Source organism: Nicotiana tabacum, chromosome 3 (genome assembly GCF_000715075.1).
Source record: "Nicotiana tabacum cultivar K326 chromosome 3, ASM71507v2, whole genome shotgun sequence".
In the NCBI taxonomy this organism is placed as follows: Eukaryota; Viridiplantae; Streptophyta; class Magnoliopsida; order Solanales; family Solanaceae; genus Nicotiana; species Nicotiana tabacum.
In genome coordinates this window covers 131,934,168-131,944,748 of record NC_134082.1, presented here as the reverse complement: position 1 = coordinate 131,944,748, position 10,581 = coordinate 131,934,168, and the positions used below count along the sequence as shown (strand labels likewise).

Genomic DNA, 10,581 nt, shown 5'->3' with positions numbered 1-10,581 from the left:
AATTTTGAAATTTTCTTTTGTATTATGTATTTAGGAGTAGCCACAACATCTTGAGTAATTGATATAAAAGAAACTAAGTTGTTTAATTACATAAAGTTTTGTGATTAGAATTAATATTATAATAACATCTATTTTGTCCGATTATCTTATTAAAATGGAAAACCCGGCCATACAGGGAGGTAACTATTTTGGTGAGACTAATTGGAATGAAATAGTAAACTTTTGAGTTGGAAATTATCTTATGTCCACAGGTACAGATTAATTTCTATGTGTTTTGGTTTACTAGTCTAATAAAGTAAAGTAAATTCTATGCATGGGTTGCAACCACTGCCCACAGAAAGGTCTAGAATTTACTAAGAATCGGTATTTTACGCGATTCACCTTGATGGATTGTACTTCATAGCTTATGTATGTTTATCCTTGTTTTGCAGTCTTTACCGCTTTTCCTATCGCTATTTTTAATGAGAATGCTCGAATTCCAATGCTTTCTGGTGACAATTATGCTAAATGGAAGGAGAAAGTCCTTCTCACTTTAGGGTGCTCGGATTTGGAGTTGGCACTCCGTGTGGATGAACCACCTATTCCCATGGAATCAAGTACGCTAGCTGCTAAGGCTAATTATGAGCGGTGGAAGCGATCTAATCGTTTAAGTTTAATGCTCATAAAATCCCACATAAGCCAAAGCAATAGGGGTTCTATCCCTAATAGCGATAAAGTCAAAGCTTACATGAAGGCAATTGATGAAAAATTCGTAAGCTCTGACAAGGCATTGGCCAGCACCCTTATGAAGAGGCTCTCAAGTATGACTTTTGACAGAAGTCGTACAGTGCGTAAGCACATTATGGAGATGAGAGACATTGCTGCTAAACTCAAGTCCCTTGAGGTTGATATGTCTGAACCATTTCTTGTGCATTTCATGCTCAACTCACTTCCTGCGGAATATAGTCCGTTCAAGATTTTTTACAACACACATAAGGATAAATGGTCAATCAATAAACTTTTGACCATGTGTGTTCAAGAAGAAGAGAGGTTGAAACATAGGACACCTGAAAGTGTTAATATGGTGATTTATGGTAAGAGAAATGCAAAGAAGGGCAAAAGTGTTCCCATGAAGAAGAAAAACACCTTTGACAAAGATGCTTGTTGTTTCTGTAAGAAGAAGGGACACTGGAAGAAGGATTGCCTGAAATACAAGAAATGGCTTGAGAAGAAAGGTAATTTTACCTTTGTATGTTATGAATCTAATTTTACCAAAGTTTCTTATAATACATGGTGGATTGATTCTGGTGCTACAATTCACATTGCCAAAATCATGCAGGGCTTTCTAACTCAGAGGAAGCCGATAGGAAGTGAACAATACGTCTATTCTGTCAATAGGACGCGTTCACGTGTGGAAGGAGTGGGGATTTATAGGCTCATTTTGAAGGATGGTTTTCACTTAGATTTAGAAAATACTTTTTATGTTCCAAAATATTCTAGAAATTTAATTTCTCTTTCAAGACTATCGATTAATGGATATGATTTGAATTTTCATTATCCTTCTGTGAAACTTTTGAAAGATAATAAAGTTATTGGTTTTGGAAATTTGAATGGGAATTTATATAAACTTGAGCTAGACCCCACATTTGAATGCAGTGTTTTAACTTTGCCTGATAAAGAAATTGGCACTAAGCGATGTATTATCAATGAGAACTCATCTAGTCTTTGGCACAAGAGATTGAGACACATCTCTATTGATAAAGTCAAAAGGTTGGTTAATGATGGAGTTCTAAAAGCTCTTGATTTTTCTAACTTTGGAACTTGTGTGAACTGCATAAAGGGTAAGCATACCAACAAATCAACTAAATGTGCCAAAAAGAGTTCTCAATTACTTGAGATGATACATATAAACATATGTGGACCTTTTCCTACCTCTTGTTTGAATGATGAGAGATATTTTATCTCGTTTATTGATGACTATTCAAGATATATGTATCTCTATTTTCTGTTTAACAAATCAGAAGCACTTGATGCTTTTAAAGTTTACAAAACAGAAGTAGAGAAACAAACTGGTGCTCAGATCAAAATTGTAAGATCTGATAAGGGTGGAAAATATTATGGTAGGTACACAGATAAGGGACAAGTTAAGGGTCCATTTGCTGAGTTCCTTGAAAGTGAAGGTATAATTGCTCAATATACCATGCCAGGAACACCACAACAAAATGGTGTCGTAGAAAGAAGGAACCGGGCATTAATGGACATGGTAAGAAGCATGATTAGCAGATCAAGTTTACCTTTATCCTTATGGAGTGAAGCCTTAAAAACCTCTGTGTATATTTTAAATAGAGTTCCATCCAAGGCTGTCCCGAAGACACCTTTTGCGTTATGGAAAGGATGAAAACCTAGTTTAAACCATTACACGTTTGGGAATGTCCAACTGAAGTGAGGGTTTATAACCCACAACAAAAGAAGTTGGATGAAAGAACAATAAGCGGTTATTTTATAGGCTATATGGTTAACTCTAAGGGATTTAGGTTTTATTGTCTTTCTCATTCTCCTAAAATTGTTGAAGCTAGAAACGCTAAATTTCTTGAGGAGCATGAAGAGAGTGGGAGTGGTTTGACTCAAAGGGTGGAATTGGAAGAAATAAGGGAACCACCTGTGGTACCTTTATATATTGGGAACTTGAATGTTGCTCAAAATAATTCTCATGAATTATCTGAACAACAACAAGTTCAAGAGCCACCACCACTTGAGGAGCCACATGAAGATCAACCCGCTTTACCTGAACCTACTAAGAAGTGTCTGAACCAGTGGGAGTGAAATTTTTTTCAAGAATTCGAAAGTCAGCTATTTCTAGCGACTATGTTGTATATCTCCAAGAGTCTGATTATGATATTGGACTAAAAGATGATCCATGCTCGTTTTCATAAGCCATGAGTGGAGAAAACTCCACACTTTGGTATGATATCATGAAAGAAGAGTTAGAATCTATGGCTAAAAATAAAGTCTGGAATCTCGTTGAATTACCAAAAGAATCCTCTACCATAGGTTCCAAGTGGATCTTTAAAACTAAAAGAGACTCATCGGGCAATATTGAACGATATAAAGCCAGACTTGTAGCCAAGGGTTTTACTCAAAGGGAAGGCATTGGTTACCATGAAACCTTCTCTCCAGTATCAAAGAAGGATTCATTGAGAATAATCATGGTATTAGTAGCTCATTTTAATTTAGAGTTACAGTAAATGGATGTGAAAACAACTTTCCTAAATGGAGATCTTAAAGAGGAGGTATACATGCGTCAACCTAAAGGATTTTGTGATAAGGATAAAAGTCACCTTGTTTGCAAGTTGAATAAATCCATTTATGGGCTAAAGCAGGCTTCCCGCCAATGGCATATTAAATTTCATAATGTTGTTTCTTCATTTGGATTTACGGAGAACATCATTGATCAGTGTATATACCTTAAGATAAGTGGGAGCAAATATATTTTTCTAGTCCTATATGTGGATGATATTTTGCTTTCAAGTAGTGACTTGGGATTGCTGCACGAGACTAAACAGTTCCTTATCCAGAAATTTGAGATGAAGGATATGGGTGAAGCCTCTTATGTCTTTGGCATAGAGATTCACAGAGACAGATCCCAAAGATTACTTGGACTGTCTCAAAAGGCCTACATTGAAAGAATTCTGGAAAGATTCGGGATGAAGAACTGTTCACCTATAGCAGCACCCATAATTAAAGGTGACAAATTCTCATTGAATCAATGTCCACAAAATGCATTGGAAAAGGAGCAAATGAAAGACATTCCCTATGCTTCGCTTGTTGGGAGCCTTATGTATGCACAGGTCTGTACTAGACCTGATATTGCTTTTGCGGTAGGAATATTTGGCAGATATCAAATTAACCCTGGTCTTGACCATTAGAAAGCTGGTAAAAGGGTCTTGAGATATTTGCAAGGAATCAAGGATTTTAAGCTCACATGCAAATGCTCTGACTCATTGGAGGTGATTGGATATTCAGACTCTGATCTGGGTGGATGAAAGGACACTAGTAAATCTACTTCAGGATACATTTTCCTTCTTGCTGGAGGTGCTGTGTCTTGGAGATGTGTCAAGCAACCATTGTTGCAACATCCATAATGGAGGATGAATTTATAGCATGCTATGAAGCTACATCACATGCATTATGGTTGAAAAACTTTATTTCCGGCCTTAGGATTGTCGATTCTATTTCAAGGCGATTGAGAATTTTTTGTGACAATTCAGCTGCAGTTTTCTTTTCTAAGAATAATAAAAGTGGCAGCTGAAGCAAGCACATCGACATAAAGTACTTGATGGTTAACTATGTGAAGAAGCAAGATGTGAATTTTGAGCATGTTAGTACTACTTTGATGATTGATGATCCTATGACTAAAGGTCTGTCGACTAATATTTTCAAGGATCATGTAACCCATATGAGGCTTAGTAGCTCAACTTAGTCTTGCTTTACTCTCTAACAGTTTGTCTAGACATTATGACTATTTTGATATATATGACAGTGCACACTTTTGAATTTTCATATATTATTTGTGATCATTGGATCAATAAAGTTGGACTCTGAATGACTTATATTAAGTTCATTCATAAAGTTGTTAGACACTTTGTTAGAATATATTGTGCATTGTAATACATGGAAGGAAATGTTTGTTTAAAAGCATGACCGCCATGATTCGTGTAATAATATATTCTAGTTAAAGTGATTATTGCATAACTTTTAATTGAGTGATAAAGTTTATGGCCATATTATATGTTTATCTCTCATAAAGGATTATCTAATTTTAATATGTGGGCCAAGTGGGAGAATGTTAGAAATTACCGTCTCTTCTAGGTAATAAATTATTTACCTTGTCCTCCAAAGGAAATAATATATCAGATAATATTATGTAGTTATGCATATATGGTAGTTTCTTTGATGGAAAGAAATTACCATATATTATGAGTCCCTAGGGTAATTATAATTTATGGAAAAGTCCTTAGGGCTAAAGTATTTGCATAAGAGTCCTAGCCTACCTATAACACTACCAAAAAAATACTATTTTCCGTTCCGACTACAGTAATCGAAAAAGTATAATTTATTTTTTAAAAAATTTGTAGGCGACTGCCATTTCGGCGGTAGTAGTAGTAGTAAAATTTGGCGCCAAATACCGCGAATTAGTATTTCCGACTACTATAATCGGGACAAAGTCAATAAAAAAAGTTGACTGATCTTCCGACTACAGTAGTCGGAACTTCTAATAAATAGTTTTCAATTTTCCTGATATTTTAACTAAAAAATCGACTAAAGCTGCCGCCCACTGTAATAGAAAAAATAAAAAAAAAAAGAAATAATAGGTTTTATTTCGCTCATCTCCTCTCTCTCACAAGTCACAACCAAACTGCTCTCAACCATTCCACCACTCCTGCTGCCACCTTTACTCCTCTCCGGTAAGTTGATAATTAAGAACCAAATTTCTTTGCCAATATATATGTCGTGTGATTAACTTTTTCTTAGTATTAACTTGTAAAAGTCATCCCCTACTCATTCTTCCACCCCTACCCAAAGGTTCTTCTCCTTTCCCTATTCATACACCTGCTGCTAGGTATATATTCACATCTCCCCAAAACCCTAGCTTTTACACATTCCCCAATTTTTACTTGTGTTTGTGCTTTTTTTGAGCTTCTTATTTACTTTAGTACTTAATTTCGATTCGTTTCTAGGGTTCAAAATTTGAACAGTGATGTATGAAATTGTAATTCGTCTTGTTATTTATGAGAACTTCCAATATAGGAGTTATCCACGACTTTCATGTAAGATCTCATTGCTTTTCTTGAAGTAAAGTGATGCAATTTATGGTCCATTTGTGGTTATCTAAAATAATACTAATACAATTATTACTATGATTGGCCACAGAATACAACTCTGTAGCCTACTCCGAGGTTGAAGTTTTATTCAGAAAGCTATATATGCACCTGATGAGTGTCTGACCTTTTCATATTTTCCAGGATCTTAGAAAATGCTGAGAGATTTATAAAACTGTTACATCAATTGAAAAAAGAGTCAGAATAAATGCAGAAAGAGAATCCAAAGTGTATCTTAGATTTAGAACCTGTACAGATTTAGGCTGCGACGTTTCTGATAGAACACAACAAAGGCCTTTTTCAATTTCTCTTCAACCTCCTTTAGTTCTTCTTGACTGAAGCTACAGTTTTTCTCTGTGGTACCAAGTAATAGTCTTTCTACCGATGATTTTGGACCATCAGATGTATTTTGAATTTTGACACATTCAAGAACGTCTGAGGGAGTTCATCCATGTTCTTTTAATGACGGATCTTCATTATTGCTCGAAGAAGCTGGTTTTATGTTGTTCTCACAAGACATGTCCACTTCTTTTGTGAAGTCCAGTTGGTCTTTCTCTGCATTTAGACATCTAATGAGCGCAAAACTAATCTTATGAAGTAGAAGCTTGGAATTAGAATGTCCACAACTGTTTCGCTGCCACTACAAGAAGGAAGGCTTTTATCAGCAATATTTGTGTTGGCATATGCTGAATGTTGTCGCCAAAAATACTTCTAGAAATAGAGAGCAATACCATGTGTTTCTGATTCCAAACAATAATTTCAATCTCCATGTTCCATTTCCATAGCTGTTAGGGGCCTCCAATCCATGTGGATATGTCCTCCAACCCAATTCTTTTTAGGTATTTATTCGAAAGTTTTATGTTTTATGCACTAATTTTACTTTTTCTTGATTACCAACTCATATTCATTACTCCTATAAACTTTAGATTGTTTCTTTCAAATGATCGTAATTTTCCTTAAATTATTATACTAATATAATTATGTGATAAAGTTTTATATAAATATTTTGATATATATGTCATGTATTTACTGATTGATGCATACTTGAATTCTTTCCTAGTTGAAAACCTATGAGCTTTAGATTGTTTGAGCTCTGCATGTGATGAATCATTTATCCGCTGAATAATTGATCAGTAAGTAACAAATGAATAAAAAGAGTATCTCCTGCTGGCCATTCAGCTCCTTTAAACCGATATACTGGTACTAGGTAAAGAAGGGTGGATGTAGACATTGCGCTGGATTGTGATATTTGGTTAAAGAAGTGCCTATAATTCTGTGAAAGGATTGAAATTGCAATGTATCCTTACAGTCATGTGTTTCATCTTGCGTTGCGGTCCCATTATGGTGATTAATTGGTATAAACACTGGGCATGGGTAATCCTAGTATTTTGGAATACAGGAAAATGAATAACCAAGAGTAAATTTTAAGCAACTTTGAGCTACATTGTGTATTAAGAGTTTGTTTACTAAAAGTTATTCTTTTGAGTTACTTCACATATTATTACGATTACAAAAAGCTCAACTATATATTATCGCTATTTTTGAAAGCTCAGAGTGAGAATTTTTTGGAAGGGGTAAACTTATTAGGCAATGTGGAAAGTGAGGCAAGTTATGATTTTTGCTACCTGAAGTAACTTAGAATGGTTAATTAGGCAACTTAATGATTTTTTGCTACCTGAAGTAACCTAAAAATTTCTTATTTATACCTAGTCATGATTTGCATTATCTATAATTGCAATCTATATATCTAGTAACATACCCTTCCAATGGATCTAACATCTGTTACAAATCTTTTTATGCCTTTGGAAGCATTTACTTCCTTAACTTACCTAATACTGCCCTGCAATGTAAAATTGGACAGCTAATTGTTCATATTCCAGCAAATAAAGACTAAAGGCGAATTCTAAGTTCAAAGTGTTTAGCCTATGTTGCTCAATATGCATTACAATTATTAATCTCAAATTATGTGCATGTTTGTTCTTGAAAGACTATTTTAGGGATTGATCTGGTGTCTTTTAGCTCTGTTTTTGATGATTTAAGTCTATCTAAAAGAAAAACATGCCTATTTATGTTCTTGTAAGGCACTAGGCCTCTGTTGAAATTCATGAATGAGTGTATGTTTGTATGAATGTCCTCTACCAACTCTCTTGACATTTTAAGATGGCTTAGAATGACATTCCATAACCTGAAAACATTTTTGATATAGTAAACATGTTAACAATTTTTATTCTGTGACTTTCCCTTTGATCTTATTGGTTCTGGATTGACTTTGAAAAAACAAAAAAGCATATGGTTCTGTCCACTATCAATTCCTGCTTTATAACACAGCTCTCCACATCACTTCTTGGGCTCAGTAAGAATAATTCTGGATATAGTAACTTCTGTTTGAAAATGTTGATAAAACGAGGACTCGCGGGTTGAATAAGTATATCAGAGATTTGCAGGACAATTGAGCCAACAAGTTGAATTAACCTTATCCCAAAATCACGCAGTACTGCAATAAATTTGTACTTAGTAACAACCAACACCTATTACGTAATGTCTCAAAAAGAGAAGTGAGAAGAAATAGAGCAAACAAACCAACATTCTTGACGTATATATATACACACACTGTGACTAGAACATCATGATCCCCTCCAAATTCTATATATATACTTGTCCTTTAGTTGACTAGTCGCTCGGAAATTGTCCTCGGACGTCACCTTCTTGGATGAAGAGCTAAAGAATTTAGCGGCAGCTGGAACCGTACTCTGTTTCTGCTCAACTTTGGCTCCATTATTATCAATGGAGCACAAGGCGCTTCCGCCTTAATCAATTAAGAGTGTTATTTAAGTCGTATGTATTAGTTGATGTATTTTACACTTTAGTTAAAGAAGCTGCGGAAAGTTGGAAAACTTTCGAGTTTGACTTCTCCTGCCAAAATCAAAATCCTAATAATGGAGTACATCTGGTCAACAACAATAATAATGGAAGTTTGACTATGGAGCTTGAATATTCCACTAAGGCATGCTATAAAATATGAATTAGATGTTGAAGCCGCCACATTCATCTAGACCCAACGGCTATTAATGCATCGACCGGTCCATAATGACTACAATTTTTAACTTTTCTCTTTATTTCTTTCTGTTTGCTGAATACAAATCAATTTGCATTTATTAGTAAAGACCAACGTGTTTGAACTGATAGAACGTTCGTTAGCTTACAGCACATATATTAAAGTATTAGCAAACCAATACTTTAAGATTTATTTATTTTCGCTAATATATTTTAAGATGTTGAGTGTTGACGGAGGTAATTATCATCCGCTCCTTATTTCTTATTTTATACTTTTGGTTTGCTCCGGCAGTACCTTTCCAATCAAGAGTTCTTTCCATTTCGTACCCTTAATATATGCTTCTTCTTTTTTTGGTAATTTACATTGTGTTCTATTAATTTTAATAATTTTATATATACACTTTTATGTTGAATTATCCATGAGAGCAAAATAGAAAAAAAAAACACGAATAAGAAAATAAAAGATATGGTGCGTGCAAAATGGAAAAAGGTCAAGTAAAGTCAAATTAATGGTTAACAAGAGAGTAAAGATCGTCATTAGATTCCTTCCTCAGTTCGTCCCGCTAAAAACAGCTAGTGCTTTGAGAAGACGGAGCCCTGCTCTGGTATGAGTGGAGAAATATATGGTCATATGAAATAAAATGGAAAAATTGTACACTAATTACTGTTATGATTGTGTCAAAAATGTAACAAGATTATTACTAGTGTTCAAAGGAAGTATTATTATGTTTCAGTAAAGCTTGTCCGCAATTGTCAATCCCAAGCTATTTAAATTTTGGAGATGGCGATATTAATTCTCGTGATCTATTTCGCACCATGCATGTGAGTTGAAAGGTCGATGAACTCAATCAATTCATTAATTTTTAATCCGCTAATTTGTTGACTATTTTGAGAATTTGGTAAAACAAAGGTGGACACGCTAACCAAATTTTTCATAATCACTCAATTTCCAAAGACTACTCCAAAATCCAAAAGGTACTGGCATATGGATCAGTAAGAATGTTTGTTCAGTACAGTATATTGGGAAAATAAATATTGCACTTGGAATTAGTTATGCGGTTGACATGGCAAGACACGTGGATCATTAGAGAAGTGGCAGCTGAAAAAGAGCACTTAAAGAGATGCGAGTCTTAATAGGTACGAGCAAAACGTACAAGAGATAAGAAGAAACAGTTGCTCGGGTCTCTTGATAATTTGAAGAGACACCGGTGGAATGAATCAAGACAACAAAAAGTACAGATTCGTTAATCTTCAATTAATGAGCATGAATAATTAGAAACGTTACAAAATCTTCATGAAACAGTTATGATTGTCAATTATAACGTTTCATTAATGTCATTAAATGCTCATAATGACTCGATTACTGATGTTTTGCTTAAAGTATATATATTTGTATGTATATCGCCTCATATCTTACTTTTGTTTCATGAATTTAGGATGTGAAATGTATTGATTTATATTAATTTGATGTGTTTTTATGTGTAGGAATGATCCGGGAGAAATCGGGGGCGATATGTGCGAAATTAGAGCCAAAACGGACAAAAACAGGAAAGTTGGACATTTCAGCGCCACAGGTAGCCACAGGTGGCGCCTAGCGCTACCTGTGGCGGCAAAAACAGAATGTAAAATTTTACAGCGCCGTGGAGCCAGTGACGCCAATTTTCTCCAA

At 34.8% G+C, this 10,581-nt stretch overlaps 1 long non-coding RNA gene across 1 annotated transcript; it reads left to right on the top strand.

Annotated features, from left to right (window-relative positions):
- The first annotated feature begins 5,302 nt into the window (after positions 1–5,302).
- On the top strand, positions 5,303–6,730 carry LOC107797229 (uncharacterized). Its single transcript, XR_001650636.2, has 2 exons — positions 5,303–5,444; positions 6,003–6,730. It is a non-coding gene; the product is annotated as an uncharacterized LOC107797229 (long non-coding RNA).
- The last annotated feature ends 3,851 nt before the right edge of the window (positions 6,731–10,581 follow it).